Raw genomic sequence first — 19,314 nt, forward strand, 5'->3', positions numbered from 1 at the left:
GAAAGCACAGCAACGGTTGTATTTTCTGAGGAGGCTGAGGAAGTTTGGCATGTCGACAAAGATCCTCAGCAACTTCTACAGCTGTGTCGTGGAGAGCAGTCTGACCAACTGCATCAGCGCGTGGTACGGCAGCACTACAGCCATGGACCGCAAACGCCTGCAGAGAGTGGTAAAGACAGCTGAGAGGATCACCAGGTCCCCACTGCCCTCACTGCACAGCATCTACCACCGCAGAGTCCACAGGAGAGCTGCCACCATCATCAAAGACAGCACCCACCCACAACATGGACTGTTTACACTCCTGCCCTCAGGACGGAGGTACAGGAGTGCCAAATGCAGGACAACCCGTCTAAAGAACTCTTTTTACCCCACTGCCATCAGAATCCTCAACAGCTGAACGGGACTACAATAATCCTGTCACCTGGTTACACTGTCACTTTAATCTGTTACCGTCACTTTAAAACCTGAAACATTGTCACTTTAAATCTGTGTGTCACTTTAAATCTGTGTTCACTTTATGTACAGTTCATATTTTTACACTTATTTTATGCATATATGTTATTTTAGTCTCTTGGAATATTTATATTTTTCTTATGTATATTTATACTTTTTTTACAAAAGCATCTCTTTTTTACTTTTTTTACTTTTTACTTTATGCTGGTGTTTTTTGAGTGGACAGCAAAGTAAGAATTTCATTGTACAGGGAAACGTGTTTCTTTACTGTGCATATGACAATAAACACTTTGAATCTTGAATCTACTAGCATGACTGTAGAACATTTTTGGCAATAATGATCAATAATTCGAAAATATTTTTTTGTTTACTGTAAATCAAGTGATCCAAGAGACAACTAGAATTCTGAACCTTGTCTACACTCAGTTTCCTACATTGGGGTAATCTAGCCTGTGATGGGAGGCAATTACCAATCACATGACATTGAGCCTCTAGTGGCTGTTCTGTTTAGTAGGTGTGCATACAAAGCCCTTTGTTAAGAGTATAACACTTTTCAATATGGGGATAGGATCATCTAGGGGTAATGAAACGTGTGCTCATCTGTTGGGAGGGATTCAGAACAGAGAGCTGCAGTCCAAACATGATAGTATTTGAATGTCCTGAGGGTTAGACACAACGATCAACAAAGGTTTGTGATCCTGTCTACTTCAGCTTTAGGCCAGAGGGGTGAACCTGGGCTACATGAGGAGATATATACTCACTGCTTACATAAGCAGGACTAAATTAAAACAGGTACACCTATCCAGGTGTGCTAAGTACGCATTTTCTCCTTTCTCTACTGTATGTTGTATCCCCAGACTCCAAATCCAATGCTTTCCTCTCTAATATTTCCCCTTGGAGAATGGATACAGCACAGATACGTATAAGCTTATAATTATACTATGTGCCGAGATTTTACTTTAGAGAATAGAATTTCTAAATTTGTTGTTGCAAATGTATTTTTTTTTTTATATTTATTTTATTTTTATTTTTTTTACCATTTTAATCAGTAATTCAAGCAGTCTGTTTAACATTGGCAATGAAATGAAAACAGCTGTATGCAGTTGTAATTTATGGCATGGAAATGTTTGTGGGCCTTCACATACATGCTTTGCAGCGGGGGTATGCAACACTGTCATTTTTAGCTACTGTTATAATGTCCTCCCATTAAAGCTAATGAGAATCCTTAAGAAGCTGTAAAACCCTGGCAGCCATCCTATGATATTATTTTTAAGTAATATGCATACAGTACATAAAAATTGACTGTCTGCCTTAGTGCTGCTCAACATGTACCTCTTATACTCCGCAAATGCTGCTATTAAAATAAGCAGAGGTAAGACTGAGGAGGTGCCTCTCTTCATCCCATGTCATTTCACCTTTCATATACATAGAAACATGTACTTGTCATCAATGTGATATACTGAGTTCTTCTTGCAACACAGGGAAATATACCTTGGTGTTCAGACTCAAGTTTCATTCAAGACAAAATTCCCATTTACTGTATCTAGCTACTCTGTTTCGTCTTTCAGTTTATTGGCTAGATAGGATATAGTATCTCAATCCACATCTGTAATCTAAGTTGAGTTATAAAAAGTAAGTGTGTTCTTCTTCAGTCCAGTGTGCTGGAGATGTGGTTGATGTGTATGCTGTTGTCTATGATGGTCTTAAGTGGGTTTGATACAGAGGTCTTCAAGGGTTGACCTGCATTGTTTTATTTGGGATACGACCCAGTCCCCATGTGGGTTCGGCAGTCAATTGCGTCAGGTGGTGCCTGTTATACTATATCTGGCCTCGCCTCTGGTCCGTTTATGTTGTTAGTTACAGACTGATCCTTGGTTGTGTTTGACATATGTAGCAGCAGGGCAACTGTGTCATTGTAAAAAGGGCTAATTGCCCTGATGTTATGTTTATTTTATTATTATTGGACAAAAGTCAACAAGCATCTTTTAAGTTTTAAATCTAAAGTTATTAGTGGATTACCTTATCCATGCTCTTGATTTCATTTATCAAGAGAGGTATTCTGTGGGTCCCAGGTTTAGGCACAATGGAAATTAATCAATGTGTTGTAACAAATTCCATAACAATTGGATTTGAATATCATATCCATGTCTCTTGAGTCGAGGTGACACTACATGAATTTGTAGTGTTGACCAACCAACAAAAGCACACAAACAAAATTTGTTTTTAAAAACCTAAGGACGGTATAAGGAAGAAGACTAGAAAGGAATGTATCACTACTACACTAAATAAAGGAACCAAACATACTTTTATTTACCATTAGACAGATCACAAAATGTCAAAATTTGCTCAGGTTTAGTCACTATTTTATAATGGTAATAACAGAAAATCACACCAGTGCACATCTACAAATGCTTATGCCATCATAGGGCACTTACTGTACATAGACTATCTATGAAGAGGCACTGCATAAACCAGGCTTAACAGGGGGAATCTCCTCAGTGGTGGACAACAGTAAATGTCTGATGTTTTAACACTTACATGCATATGTGCATACATGTTGACTACATGTATGTGCTTTGCTGTAGCATATGTGTGCACTCTGCTCTGTGCACACATGCAAATCAACAGATTGCATGTGTGTGTCTCCCAAATATATGCATCCTCCTTGATACTATGCATGAAGGTTGCCAAATGTGCGTCTGTATATCAGCAGAGTGAGTCTTTGAGCATGCAGACACACATGCACATACTGCATTAGTGTATGGATGTCAAGCCAAGGCCCTGGTTTCTCTGACACATGATTTCCCTGGGAAGCCAGCAATGCCACATGAGAACAAAAGGCGACCTGTGCACAGCCAAGCCTATATCTCCCACACATGCCACTGTTAATCAAAGACAATTAAAAAGGACCCTACCAGCAAAAGCGGTCATGATGATTTATGAATAAATTACAGGGCTCATTTGTATGCTATAGATCATATTTGTTCACCATGCTTCCCTTGTGGAGCCAGATCAGGGTCTCTCTAAATTAATATGTGGAGATAACAGCTACACATGCTACACTGGAATGGTGTTAGAAGGGTTGAGGATGTGAAAGAGTTCAATCTGTCCATGCTATAGATCGGGAACAATCGTCAAAGTCACTGAATATCTTTGAAATAAGTTATTCTGCCAATTCCATAGTTAAATCTCCACAAAATGTACACTCACATGAGAACATTAGGAAAAGCTTTAGATAACTCACAGCAAGCAAGTGGGCAAGTGTCTTGACTCCTGCACGCTAAAGCCAAGCTCCAGCCATTGCTTAGATGTTGTTGTGAACACACCTGACCCAGACAGTCTCCTCTTGTGCAGCTCAAGAGAAATGCACTGCTGACAGGACATGTTCCAAACCTTCTAGGGACATTTAACATCTTGTTCTATGTATTAACATTCAAAATTAATCTTTTAATTGGACCATTGGAGGTTTACAGCTGCAGTTCATCAAAGCTTATTCCCATAAGCTTTAAGTCACCTTTCACTGTCTCCTTCATCATGATGTGATGACTGTTAAGTTGTGAAAAAGGTACATTGTCATGGTCAAGGAAAACCAAGCATATGACACAACATAGTATGTTTTTTTGTTTTTTTTTACATAAGTAGCTTTTAAGCAAAGAAACAACCTGCCAGCTTTTACATTTGCGGTCCTATAAAACTTGAAATATGTCTGCTGTAGCAATACAACATCATAGCCATTCTTATGTGAGGAATGCCAATGCAATGTAAGAAATGTAAGGGGAGAAGTGTATGGTCTTCACAGTGTGTCTGGTGTGGTGTCTGTGATAAGAATCATCATTCAGAATCCGATTGTGAGAAACGTTATTGATCCCCACGGGGAAATTGCTTTGTTACAGTTGGACTATACATAGTTGGGAAAGAGGAAATTAATAAGTAAATAAAGGACCAAACTATTAGTAAATTGTAGTAATATTAAATGCAGTCAGTAATTGAACGAGTGAGCAGAACAATGTGCAGATGCATTCAGAGATTAAGAAACTAAGGCACAAAGAGAAAATATAAAAAGACAGCAATGAAAGTGTACGTGTAAGTAAATTAGTAAGTAAACCTTCAACATAAAAGTAAATGCAAGCACACTTCCCTGCTGCATGTCCCTTTGACTAATGATGAGTCTGACTGCAACCTAAGTACAACTACTGTACCCTGTTTATCGCCTGTACACTGGCTTACACCTTGGACAGAGTCCCACAGTATTAAGGTGGCAGTAATTGCAGCCAATGTTTGTGCCTGAGATGAAACTTGACCCAGGGCTGCTGCTGAGAAGGAAGGACCACAGCAACCAAAGCTGGGCTATTACAAATGGTGATCTGATAAGCACAGCGGAGCGAAAGTTTTGAGCAGTGGGTCAGCACTAGTGTGTGGAGAGGAGGTGATGAGCATCATTAATCTGTTGGCTGGCAGGAATCATCACTCATAGGTTGCATTGGTCAGTAGGTGCATCAGTCAGCCAACAAGCCATTGGAGTTTAGAAAGCAAGGAGAAAATGCAGGATGTGAATAGTCAGACTGAACATTCCAAATGACTTTGGAATGTAAAATTGTAATTTCAGTAAAGGTCTTTGTATCAAAATTCAGTTTTGTTTTGGCTAAGTTGGGAACATTTTAATTATTTGTATTGATAGTTGTGGAAGGATCACACCGCATGTATAGGCACATTAAGTCTTAACATGCAGTCAGGTCTGCGTAGTTGCCATTGTGGGCGTAGTTCAGATGTTTTCTTACTCAAGACTGTGCAAATATACCAGAGCATTTGAGTAATCAAATTAAGCTTACTTATAAGTGTACTTTATGTGCAAATATACTTTATTCATGCAATTTTCATTCACTCAATTAAATCACACCCATGTAACAACCAATTAAAGTAGGACTTGGGTGCACTGACATAAAGGCATCTTTTTTTGTGTGCAGCAAGTCTGGGTGACTATGAGTATAGATTGTAACATGTGGTAATCACAAAATTTAATCTGGTCAATCACATATTCAGGAAATATGTTAATTCTTCAGGAAATCATACACATACATATGTATATATATATATGTATATATATATACATATACACATATACATTTTTCTGCTCCTTATTGCAATCAGTCTCTCATTCTCTGTTCTAACTCCTTTACACGGGAGTTCACCTCTCAAGTCTCTCTCTCCGCCTCTCTCTCCCTTTCTGTAGCGACTGTGGGCAGAGTTTAGGATTGATTAGTTCTAACTCTGTTTATAGATTTGATTTAATGTGGCAATGTGTAAAATAAAACTCCAGTAATGTGTGTCTCAGTTGAACATTGTCTTTGTGCCCTACCTAGTAGCACAGGTTTTGAAAGTCTGAGTAAACTTATGTACTTTGGTGTTTTGTGAAACCATAATAGAGGTCCATTATCACACTAGGCATTTCCCCATACAACAACATAAGAATCAGCCCTGGGGTTGTGTGGTGTAAAGAACACAGGGCTGTGTCTCTAGTCAGAAAAGTCCTCGTGTCCGTCCGTCCGTCCATCCATCCATCCATCCATCCATCCTGATAGCCCACACCAGGGCTACCTAGCGGTGTTAACAACTGGTGTATGTTGGTCAGTGGTAAGTTGGACTTCTACACTGTCTTTTACACCAGGGTATTTCATAACATATAAACAAACACATGTCTTAGTATCCCTCCTCAGTTTATTACAAAAATGGCACGTAAATGGCTGCAAGGCACACCCAAATCAACCCTGGTAAGGACCTCTTTAAAGTGATTATGGCCAGAAGAAAATGAAATTTGGGGTGCACTACTCACAATGTGTCCTGAAAATGAGATAATACATTTTCTTCGAATTAATACAACTAGTGCAGTGTCTGTGCCAAGTCTGATTTTGTGTTTTTTTTTTAGTGATTCTTGGTTTGGTTTGGTGTGTTTGAGTGCTCATTACTACTTTTTAGAGTGGCTATTCTGTCTGCCACTTGTCTGTAGCTGGTTGTGCTTTGCACGTGTGGGATTCTGGAACGTCTTTAAATTCGGGACCATTATCGCTTGTATAAATTTTGGACTATGCAGTCAGAAACTGACGTTTGTTTATTCAAAGTCTAAAGACTGTCCAAAGTAGGCTGGGCTATTTGAAGTGTCAGTTTGCACATCATGTTTTACATAGTTTTGAATTGCCACTGCATACCTGTGTTGGCCCGGTTGGAACAAGGGCCTTTGGATTTTGCATGTTCTCCCCGTGTATGCGTGGGTTCTCTCCGGGTACTCCGGCTTCCTCCCACAGTCCAAAAACATGCAATGTGGGGATAGGTAAATTGGACACTCCAAATTGACCATAGGAGTGAGTGTGAGAGTGAATGGTTGTTTGTCTCTATCTGTGTGTGGCCCTGCGATGGACTGGCGAACTGTCCAGGGTGTACCCCGCCTATCGCCCGATGTAGCTGAGATTGGCACAGCACCCCCCGCGACCCTCTGGTGGAGGATAAAGCGGTAGAAGATGACTGACTGACTGACAATTAGTATTAGAAATAAGTAAAAATCAACTGACCTTTATTAAGAAATATGGGGGGAAATACTAGAATGCAATTTTAGTCAAAACTAAAGACCAGTTTAGTTTGTCCCCTAACATGTGCTTGACATCTGCAGATTGTATTTAACATTCAGCAGTGATCCCTGAATGTTCATGGTTGGCAGCCAAGTGTGAAAAACATTTTAGGGGCATTTAACATCTTGTCCTATGTTTTAATACAACTCTGGAAAAATATGTAGTAATAAAAATGTTGATACAGCCATTTGTTACTGCATCAATCCAATGCCATTGAGATTTGTTTCTGTATCTCACATCATAGAATGTCATAGTGAAGCATCAGAGTCCTCAACTTGTTGCTTACTCACTGACCCCTGTTAAAGATAGGGTAGGCGACATATTTTGAGCACTATTGATTAAAAAACATCCACAATAACCTGTCAACATAATCAACATCGGGTGATTTGAGAGAGCACTAGACTTCTGCACGTCCTCTAGAGTTGGGGGAATTTGGCCTGTGATGTGAGACTGACCAATCACATGGTAGTTCAGTTGGACTAGTGCTCCTATTGATTGTCACTAAGCAGCTGTGTGTACACAGCTATTTCATCTTTGGCAATTGCCCACACTGCAAAGATGAATAAAACACATGTCAATATGGGCGGAGCATGTCATAGATGGCGAGTTTTAAATCCTGTAGTACATCTATCTGTGAACATCTGGTGACACAAGCTCAATCTCAATCCCAAAATGTACTGAACCGAAGGTGAGACTCAACAATCAACATTTCCCTTGATCCTGGCTATGACTGCATTGAAGGAAACAGTAAGAACGTCTTTAGCAAATTTCAGGTCCTACTGGTATAGTCACTATTCTTTGGCTCCTATATCCAGCCAACAACTCCGTGATGGGAAATATTTGAAGGTCACTTTATCAGAGACACATTGTCTTTTATAGTTGTTGGCCAGTTTGGAATAGTATAAATTCAGATGGTACCAATAACCACAAAGAATCCTGAATTGCAGTCAAATACCATTTCAAAAGTGAACTACTGTACAGTAAAATTTGGCAGCAGTGATACATCCAATTAGCAACTAGCAATGGATGCCAATATTCAACGAAGCAAACTACCATCTGGACTTCTTTTCTTAAATATTGGCAAAAAGTCAACAACTCCAAAAAAGACATCTAACCGTTTACCAAGACAAATGCAGAACCAGTGCAGAATGTTTTGCCAGACAGAATTGGGACAAAGCGCTGGTAATGTCGTAACAGAAGGCAGTAAGCAGTTGTTTCATGAGCATCGTGTCTGTGCAGCTGCACTGGATGGCCGAGCAAGCTCAAGAAGATGAAGCTTTATGGTCAAATTTGAGTGCCTCATTGTCTATACATGCATTTTATTGGTGTGACTAAACGCTCCAGATGCTCCTCTCACACACAGCGATGCTGTAAAAACCAAATTAATAGCCATTATCATTCACAAACATTTGGGTGGCTGCAAACAGATGGAGGAATGTTTCAAAGACAAAACTCTTTATTGATAAATGTCAGTTGTACTGTGTCGGCCACAGATGAGCGATGGATATGCAAGGTCAGTGCAGATGGAGCGAGGCGGCACCTCACTTTTAAAAATTGAACTCCAGATGTTTCTGGACATTTTGGTACCTGAGATCTTCTGGTACCACAGAGGAGATGGAGGTTTCCACACCGCAAATATTTTTTGATCGAATGTAACTTTATTCCACTGCGCTCATTATCTGATCTGTCATCTCTGTCAGTGAGTGAGTTAAGACAATAGATGGTTATGTTCCATCATTTTGTCAGGTTTATAAATATCATTCTGCACCTTATATAACAAATTTAGCCCACATACTGTAGGCCTAGTCATTTAAATAATGTAAATACTCCAGCCTGTTTGACAGCAGAATATCTTTGCACACTGCTCTATGTTAATGCTCAGTGACATTTAGGGTCCGTAAATGATTTCAGATTATTTATTGAAATCCTATTCATCGCCATCAATAGATTACATTGTCTGTAGCACTTGCACAATTTACTGTAACTTAATAAACATGACAATTCATTTATTTGAGATCTGACAGAATAATTGACTGGAGTAACTGGAGTAAAGGTATTCATTAAAAAAACCTTGAAACTGTAGTGTAATAGTAGCTCAAATACACTGTCAATTACACAAAATGTACTAAGATGTGTATTAAGTGATCAGTATAGGAAGAACTCATGTTACACATAATTTGTTGTTCAGATTGTGTTAAGAATATATGTATTTCTTCTCTCCAAACATAAGAAGCTACTTTCAAACATGGACATTTTCCTTTGCCATCTGCATTTGTGACCCACCTTGAGGATCCGGACAATCTCCTGCTACTGTCAACACATCTGACTTGGACAATCCCTCACTGTGTTCATCACATGCGAATGACAATTTTAAGTTCATGTTTGAGAATGGCTTTAGTCTCACTTTTAAGCAAATGCACAGCCATGTAGCTGCTTCTGGCCTCCATCAATCACTCACATTCTGACCCCTTCCATTAGCCGCTATAGCGCACTAAGCCCATGTGTGTCTCTGGACACCAACCATGCAGCTGCACTGAGGACAAGAGAACCCACCACACCAGATGGTAACTCTAGAAAGAGTTTTGGGAACTTTTGGTGTACCATCCCGAGATTTTTAGTAGCTGCATTTGATTCTGTAGGCTATACTGTTACCTGATTATTCTTATGCCTACGTAGATGACACAGTCATGTGAACAAATACAGCACATAAAATAAGTGAATGTCAGTTGTTTCAATATTAAAATAATAGTCCCCCTGCAGTTGCCTCTCAGCATCAGGTATTTATTGCACTGTCAGTGTGCTTAATGAAATGCAAGCACTAGACCTTTAAGGGTAGACTGGACATTTTAAGTTAATTACAAGAAACCTCCACCAGCTGGTGCCATCTTGGGCGACAACCTGCTTGTCTACTCTTAAATATGACCCTGCTTAAACCAGCTGGTACATCAGACTATATACTGAGCCAGTAATTAATAAAGCTCTAGTTTGAAAAGGTTTCCGTCTTCATATGCTTAGGTGCACACAAAAAAAAGTCCTCGGGGTGCAGCTGCTTGCTTGCAGATATCGCAGGATGGATCAGTTGTTTAGTAAATTACAATGCCTCCATTGGAAAATATCAGGCAGTTGCTCTAATAAATGTTGACATTTAGTACAACCAAGACTCGGTCTATTTTCAGTGGATTTATCAGAGGACAAGCCCACCTGGGCCATTTAGGCAAAAAAGCCAATTTTCTTTTCATTTACAAATTGTTATGTCCACACTCTGATATGCCAGAGGAGTACATATTCAGGCTTTAGGAAGCAATGGAAACATACGCTTACACACTGCCGATGTAATTAGGAAAAGATGGGTAACCATCAGGCTTTTGAGCGTGACTAAAGGTAGGCAAACACATCTTTAGTTTTCCTCCCTGACTCCACTTGCACAAGACGAGCTGCATTTAAAGAATCAATTAAGGGGGAGATGGAGAACATTGCGACTGACCTTTCGCAGAGGGAAATTAAAAGAGCACCTCTCGCTTGTGGGGAAAAATGAGTGGTGGATAAGACTGGCTTTTTTTTGCCTTTTAAATACACTTACAGTCAGTCTTTTGTGGGAATTTGTTTTGTGGGAAATGAATGAGTGGGCCATATGGGTGACATTTACAGAGCTGGCCATGCAAAGGCGGGTCACGGTTCAGCCGCTTTACTGTACTGGATGGAAAATTAACTGAAGCCAGTGGTATTAATATGGGTCACTCCTGGAGTGCACGTCACTGGACATGGCTCGATGAATGTCAAGCAAGCCATCAATATTAAGTAGAGTTTGGTTGACAATTATTGTAGAGTTAGTACTTGCCCACTGGTAGAAAAAACACAATCTAGTTTCCTGCAACATCCGCTAGTTAAGTATTACATCTCTGAGACTTTTGCTCATCTCCATCTTTAACGGGATCGTGTACAATTGCATACAAAAAACGCAATAGAGCTGTATGCTGTTTTTTAGGTGTCTATTTGTGATCCTACTTTAGCTGTTCAGGGTGACGTAGGTGGATTCTTGGGTCAGTAAGGTGTAAATGTGAAATGATATGACTGTGGAAATGTTTCCTAATATGTCACAAAAACAGAGTGAATTAGACAATTAAGTTTGAAGAAAAATGGCAAATTTTATCTTAGTTTGTACATTCTCAGAGTTCATCACCAATTTTCCCTAAACTCCCCTCACTAAGTGGACTCTTTTTGTTTGTTTCTTTTTGTTTGTCTTTGTAATAATAAGATATAGTTATGACAGCATCTCACGACTTCAATGTAAAAATAATGTAAATATTATGTAATGCTATTCTAGCTTAAATGACCATTAAAACTGCTTGACAATATACACAGATCATTTATTGATCTGGGGGGTACATTTGGTTTTGTTAAAGTCGCTTCAGCAAAGAATAGAAATACATATAAACATAGTATGTACATATCAGTGAATCACAGTCAATAGAATTATGCATTAAGTATTAGCAGTGTTGTTGTATTATCAAATTCTGAATATATTTACAATATAAATTCACAAGATGCTAATATCCAAGTGATACGAAATAGTTCCTGAATAACTGCGGATCAAATACACTACACAGTGATAAGTTACATGAAAACATACTGTTAGTTTGTGTTCTCCACATTCAACACAGTGAGATACACACTCCGACTGTTCTCTCTGAACCACCACAACACCAGTGGTCTGTGGGGGTCTGTTGCCCAGCTCAGCCCTCCTGCCTGGGGCCTGCAGTGGCAGATGGCCAGGACAGGCTGCGCTGAGCATGGCACTGTGGGTATGGAGAGAATCCACAGGATGCTGAGCCACACACACACTCACACACACACACCTGTGTTCATGCAAAGCCACAGTTGGTGACATTGATACTGTTACACTGAAGTTGCAAAACATTCACCTCTAACTTTTTGAATTTGACCTTTACTGACTTTGTGTCAGAGTGATTGTTAAAAAGTATCCCTTGTGGTGGTTCTATGTGAAACAAAAATATTTGTGTGTGTGTGTGTTACTCGCACTATTCACATTACTTGATAATTTGCAACTACTTTCTGAGGTTCAAGCCTGTCTCAGTATAGGAACAGCCAGGAGTGACTAAAGTGATATTCACTTTGCATTTACTTTTTACACAATTATTGCACAATTGATTTTGCAGCTTTATTGAGCTATTGTGGAATATTTCAGTTTCAATTTCTAAACCTATAATACCTAATAACTTAATTAATTATCACATGGCTGTTACTTATAGAAGTTGAGCTCACTGGACTTGTTGAAACACTGTCTTTCTATCAGTGCTACTCTGTTGATTGCATGGACACCCTCATCATTGGCAGTTAGGCCCATGACACCTCCACAGTGCTGAACTGCAACATCTGGAGTTCCAGGTGTGCCTTTCCCTTTATTATTGGCAGCTGCGAGCAGGTCACATACTGTATAATTATTTTTTTTTATTTTAACTCAGCAACCATTTACCGATTTGAAAGATATTTTATGATTTTGAATGAAAATGAAGCACCTAAGAGTAAAACAAATTCTGCCTAAAGGCTTTTGTGTAGGACTTCAGGACTTTGCTTTAATTAATCTAAATGAAACTACACAAGTTAAGGGACTTGGTAATTTGACACTGTGTCTGATCTCCACCAACTTCTGAAAAAAATATCCAGCTCCATTTGATGCTGAACAGAAAAAAAATAACTCCAAAAACCATCCAATGAACAGAACTTTAAAATCACACTAGAATAAAATGCCAAATCATTTGCAGTTAAGAGGGACTGCAAATCTTTCATTTGATTAATAGAAAACATTGGTATTTGAAGGTGTAAAACAAGGCCAGTATCAGTTTGATACAATGATCTAACAAATCACCCCCCAAAGGAAAGGAAAAAAAAATCAAGCACAAACATTACCACCTGCAGGGGGGGGGGGGATGGGAGATTATCCTCCTTGTCAGAAATGTGAGGCTAATACATGCACTCAGACGCACGTAGCCACACTGAGCTCTACCAAACACTGGGAGACTGGGGTGTTGACACACACTGAGTGCCACCTGTGCCTGAGCACAGAGAGATCGAAGGGCAAAATCCCATGGCTCCACAGGGAGGACAGACTGGCACTGGTGAGCAGGTAGGCATGAAGGGAGCCGAGCCCACCCTGTCCTACTGTATCAGCTGGCATCTCGCAGCTTAACACTCGGATGGGCAGATAGGCTTGTCAACACATGCTCCCCATCTACCACACACACACACACATCTAAATCCTCCACCACAGAGAGCAGATTTCAGGCCCATCGTCTCCATTCTGTCAGGGTGGAGACGTGAAGTGATGGCGGGTGCACCAGAGCGATTCCATTCAGGATTAGCAACACTATCATGGGTGGGAATCACTAGAGAATAGGAGCCAGAGCTGTGGTGTGGGTTGCTGGATGATGAGGGAAGATGCTGTTGACCATGGAGGGAGGTAAAGATTATAATGTTGTAGCAGATAAAAACATTAATAACAAGTTATTGGGAAATTAATAGACCTATACCCTACAGGTGTGGCAAAAGGTCATTCTTACACTTAACGTGGCGTTTTCTCTGAAATATGCGATAAGTAAATCCAATTTGCAACCAATATGTCCTACTTTATATTTAACATAAGAGACCCAACGCTTTGGAATTTTGATGAGGGCTGGGTAATTTGGCCAGAACATTTGTCACAATAAAACAGTTTATCAGTAAATATTCACAATTATGAGCAATATCAGAATAACAGTGCAAGTAAAGTTGCAAGTTGCACCAAGACTCTTGGTGTGGTCACATTCATCTGTGCATACTTTAAGTTAAGATTATTCACACATGTTTAATCAGTTTTCACTCAAGTAACACTGGGGTACAAATGGAAAATGTGACATTGTTTTTGCAGTGATGTGATAAGCATTGATGCAGTCTCTTTTATACTGCATGCTGATGTTAGCCTGCATACATACACAAGACAGTCTTTATTGATTCGACATGAAAAGTCAAAGCATTTCTTTATCTGTCGATGAGTATCTGAGATGAAAAGATGATAAATAGTTCCCTGTGTGAGTATGCAGGGTCCTAATCTTTCCACTGACCAGCACACAGCTGTCAGTCCCTCAGTGCAGTATATCATGCTGTCATCAGAGGAGCGCCTTGTCTCTCCATCTCTCTGCCCCTCTATGTTTGTGCTAACGCTTTCCAGTTGTGACAAGAGATAATGATTGGTGAGGCCTAGATCTGGGATCCCATCAGTTAAAACTACTCACAGTGACAGCTGCTACAAGAGGAACACACAGGAATGAGACGCTGTTCTCCTCTCTCTCTCCTCTTCTCTATCCCCTCTTCTTATAATCTGATACCCCTCCTTTTCTCACTAATCATAATCAAACCTGCTCACTCACATTCCTCCTTTCCTGTCTTGTTTCTGATTGCCTGCATTCTCCACAGAGTTTAACACAAGCAAAAGATAAAAACAAGATTATTATGAGGCAACAATAAGTCCGTCCTCTCTACCTGGCTGCTTCAACTGAGGAGGAAAATGGAGAGAGAAAGAGACCAGGAACAGTTGTGTAACAGTATGAACGCACTGTCGGACTGATTGTTATTGTAACAATAATAAGAGCAATACGTGTAATTGCTTTACCAATAATAACAATAGCCCAAAATAATAAGATGAAGATTATAACCCCTCCATATGCTGCGACTGGCTTGTTTGCCACTTAAGCACAATACTTTCTGATGGCTGAATACTGCTGTGCTCATACAAACATTGTTTGAAGGCAGGTAGTGACAGTGAACTATAAAAATCACTGTATAACACTAAATTAGTGCACAATACATTTTACAATAAGTTTCATTGGGGTCTTGTCCTGGAAGTTATAGCAGTGACAGTAAAATGGATGAGATTATTAAAAGGCGACCAAAATTGGACCTTGAATAGAACTATGGATTTATATTGATATATATATATATTAATACTGTTGGAGATGTTTGGCTAATATGTACACTGTGCAACAAAATATAGTCTCATTGCTATTCGATATTTGAATGAAATGCAGAATTGTAACATAAAAGTTACAAACCAACAACAAAAAAGCCTCTGCATGGCAAATCAAACATGGAAACAGTAATGTAATGCAATGTAATACTGTATATTCACCAAGTTACTTGCAAGTTCAGAAGGGAAGGACTTTCTTTAGAAGTAAAACCGTAAGATTACTTCCAGCTGGCCATGTCAAATAACTTGTTGCCTCAACCGCATGGTACTTGTGACATGGGGAGTCATGTATGGGACATCCACACTGCCCAGTAGGTGCATGTAGGAACAAGATGGTGTTATACATACACTAAGAGTCTTGTGTGGCATCGCCAGATCAATTAGCATTGGCACATGCCTCTGGAGTACAGCTGTTTGTTCTTTTTGTCAAGAAAATATCAGGGTGGTCTGATTGATGCTTTCTTAGTAGTTAATTCAACAGGCCTTTCCACATCAACCATCTTAATTATGAACAAAAATGCCTTAGCAGCATTCCTGACAGTTATTGTATCATTGCGACTGGCCCAACTTGTCCCTGGTTGGATGTAAATCTGTCTGAAACAGACGGCCGTGTGGCCCACACCCATCTACAGGAGTGAGGAGTGTGTACATGAGGTTATTATCCTGGCAAATGTAATGGCACACTTCCACCGGCTCTAGTCGCCTCGCCTCGGCACGACACGGCACGATTAGGTTGCATCTCCACTACAAAAAAGTACCTGCTTAACGTGGGCGGAGTCATCACTGCACGGCTGAATGAAACTGTGGTGACTTTGTTTTATACATGACACACACACACACACACACGTACACACACGAGTGACTAGTGACTTTACACCAGACTTCTGTAGTTGTTGGAGATTAACCACGTTTTTAGGATTGTTAAGTTGTTTTAACTAATCTACAATTTGGCACTGTTCGGCTTGATTTCTGTCCACACGTCTCCGGAGTACAGCCTCCTACTCCACATACTACAGCGGGAGCGGTCTGTGATGCCGCTCGCGATCAGCGTCGCTGTCCCTAAATACACCACTCCACTTTAAAAGACTCCTGTTAAATATAGAGGTTTCCCTGGTAGTTGTTGGAGATTAACCCACGTTTTTAGGATTTTTAAGTAGTTTTAAGTGATCTACAGTTTGGCGCTGTTCGGCTTGATTTGTGAGTGGGAGGTCTCTTCCTGTGACAGGACTCTGGCAATCTGACCAATCATCGCATAGTACCTACTACTAGTGTAACAGAGTTAAGACGTAGTGTGATTCCACTTGCCAAGAAAAGAGAAAAGTCATCTCACAACAACTTAGAACTTAACTTACCATATAACTTATTTGTCCTATGGTAATTGAATGCAGCACCCCTGTGGATTAGGGTAGTGCACCCCGGGGGGGTAACAGCAGTTCATCCCTGGTCGGTGCATGAACTATGAGCTCTGCCATTGTTTCATATTAATTACGTTAATTTTAATATTAAGGGGTGGTTTAAGTTGTAATTGGGGTAAACATATAGCTCCCAAACGGTCGAGCACGTCCTTTTTCATAAATAGTTGACGGTGTTTTCTTTTATTTTTGTTTACGTTGTTAGCTAACTTGCACTTTCTTTTCATTTTACATTTACAGACATGTATGTGTGTGTGTGAGAGGAACCGGGGACTGATTCTATGAGCATATTGTTCGAAATAAACGGCAAGACTGCCAACTAGAAGGTCTAATTCATCTGTTAAACTACACAATGCAATGATAGAGTACAACGCCGCTAAACTAGCACGCTTGGAACCTCGCCGGAGCATGTACTAAAAATAATGCTAGTGGAAACGCTACTTGAACCGTGCCGTGGCGAGGCGAGTAGAGCCGGTGGAAATGCGCCATAAGAGAGACTAGAGGAAGAGACTATAGAAGCAGAATTGGGGGGGGGTCAAAGTGTAGAAAGGGTGACATGAAATGCAGTTCCGTGAAGAAATATGAAGGACATTTTTAGAGCTTTGAGATCACAAGAAGAAGCTACAGACAATTTGAAGATCAGAAAGATGATTCATTACATTGTTCTTTAGAAGAAAGCCGAACAAAGACAGTTAAATATTCACAGGAAGAAAAGGATGACCATGAAACTGGCCATAATGACTTACACAAACCAATTAGAAGAAAAGAAAGCAACATTGGGAGCAAAATTAGGAGGACATATGGAAGCTAACAGGGAAAAGACAAGGATGAGTGAAGAAATAGATCACTGGATAGTAAAGAGGAAAAAGATGGTGGTGGGAGTTAGTAGAAAGAGATGCCTCGTGGCTGTACAGATGTCTAGCAGTGTTGAAATATGAGGTGTCTCTGGAAGTGGTAGTGTGAGCTGCCAGACAGCGGCTAAGTGATTAGGGACATGGGGTGTAACCCTGCGCCATATTTAGCCGCGGCGGGGCGCCCCGTCCCCTGCCACTTCCCTGAGGCTCAGCGCCAGATGTCGAAAGCTGCTGCGGCACGCCTGGCAGAGCAGGCTGGCAGCAGGGTGGCACAGCAAGCCTGGGTACAGTGTGGATAACACCAGCCCCCCACCACCACCACTAACTGCTGTTCATTCACTCGTGAGCAGAAATACAATCTACAGTTTGCATCAGGACAGGAATAAACTTAGCCTTTTTTTTGACATCTGTTACACTTGTAGGTAAATTAGTTTTGACTAATTTTCATATTCCACAAGTTACATTTTTGTAGATGTGATAAATTGTTTAACTCATTAGTTATGTGTTGGATGCTCCTGGTGCGAAATGTACATATTTACATTCAGCACCAAATGGGATGGGTATGTATCTGTATGAGATAAAAGAAGAAAACACATTATTATGAAAGAATAGATTAAAAAAAACATTTGAATATACTAAAGGTTAGCCCCTGCTAAGCTCAGTGCAAATAGAATGTGATTTTTTATTCACCAGAGCAAAAACTGTCTAAATTAGCACAATGATATGCATATACAGTAAGGTATTTAATTGAATCCAACAGTGTGTACTGTATTCCCACATATCAGTCCAGATTGCTGTGCAAATTAACTTGAAAATGCATTAACCCTGTATGAATTCCAGTATTCTGGTGCCCTTTATACTGGTGACACAGCAAGGTCATCTGTAGCAAAAACTAAATTGCTAAATTCCTAATTCATATCCATATAGAACATATTTGGATTTATATGATCCTTAACTTTTCCCTCAGATGTTTTTGGAATGACTACTGGAAAATTTAAATGTTGCTCCACTGGAGGTAATCTACTAATGCCACATACCGCACAATTCATTTCTGTCCATCTACTTGAAAAAAAGACAATGACACACAGCTCCAAGTCTGAATTCCTTCTCACAAACTGGATGTATTATCTTTTTTGCAAGGCCTTTACCAATTTTCAGATATTATAGAATGAAAGATTTAAGGTCCGAGAAGGCTAACCATGTAAGTGGAACGGAACTGGGCTTGTTGCCAGAGGGTTGCTGGTTTGAATCCCCGCCAGGTCAAGGGCTGGGTTAACCCTAAGCATGCTACCAAATCCCCATTGCTCATAGTTAACTAGATACTCTAAATTGACCTGCATTGGGGCCACATAATCTTGTGCCAGTCCCTATAGTGACAATAAATAGGATAGTTGCATGAGGGAGGGCATCCAGCATGAAAATGTCTGACTGTGGCAAACCCTAGAAAGAAAAATATATTAAGGTTCAAGTTGTCAACAATCAGCATAATTGTAGCAAAATCTTGCTTCCAACACATTTAGCTTGTTGTGTGATTTTCATGGTGCATTCTAACCAAATTAGATTAGTTTTTGGTTTGTGGTAGTTGGACAACTGTGATCGCTGGATCATTTGTTTACCTGTATGAGTAAGCACAAGCCATGACTGGTCACATAGCGCGAAAGCTAGAGCCAACAGCCAACAACAAAGTTATCAGGTTATTCTTTCTCGCTCACTCTCTACCCTGTCTTTAATTGATTTTTAATGTAATGACAGGCTTACTTTGGAAAAATTATGATCCCAGCACTGATTTTGAAAGGTCTGAACTGTCATGTTGTTTGTTGACCATGTGCACATTACAGTAGAAATGGATTTCACTCTGGACACAATAACCCGAGGAAATAAGAAAAAAATGTTGTTGACAGGATTTAAAACTCACTTAAACCCAATAAAACCTGCTGAGACAGACTGACACATGT

Source organism: Solea solea, chromosome 7 (assembly GCF_958295425.1).
Source record: "Solea solea chromosome 7, fSolSol10.1, whole genome shotgun sequence".
NCBI lineage: Eukaryota > Metazoa > Chordata > Actinopteri > Pleuronectiformes > Soleidae > Solea > Solea solea.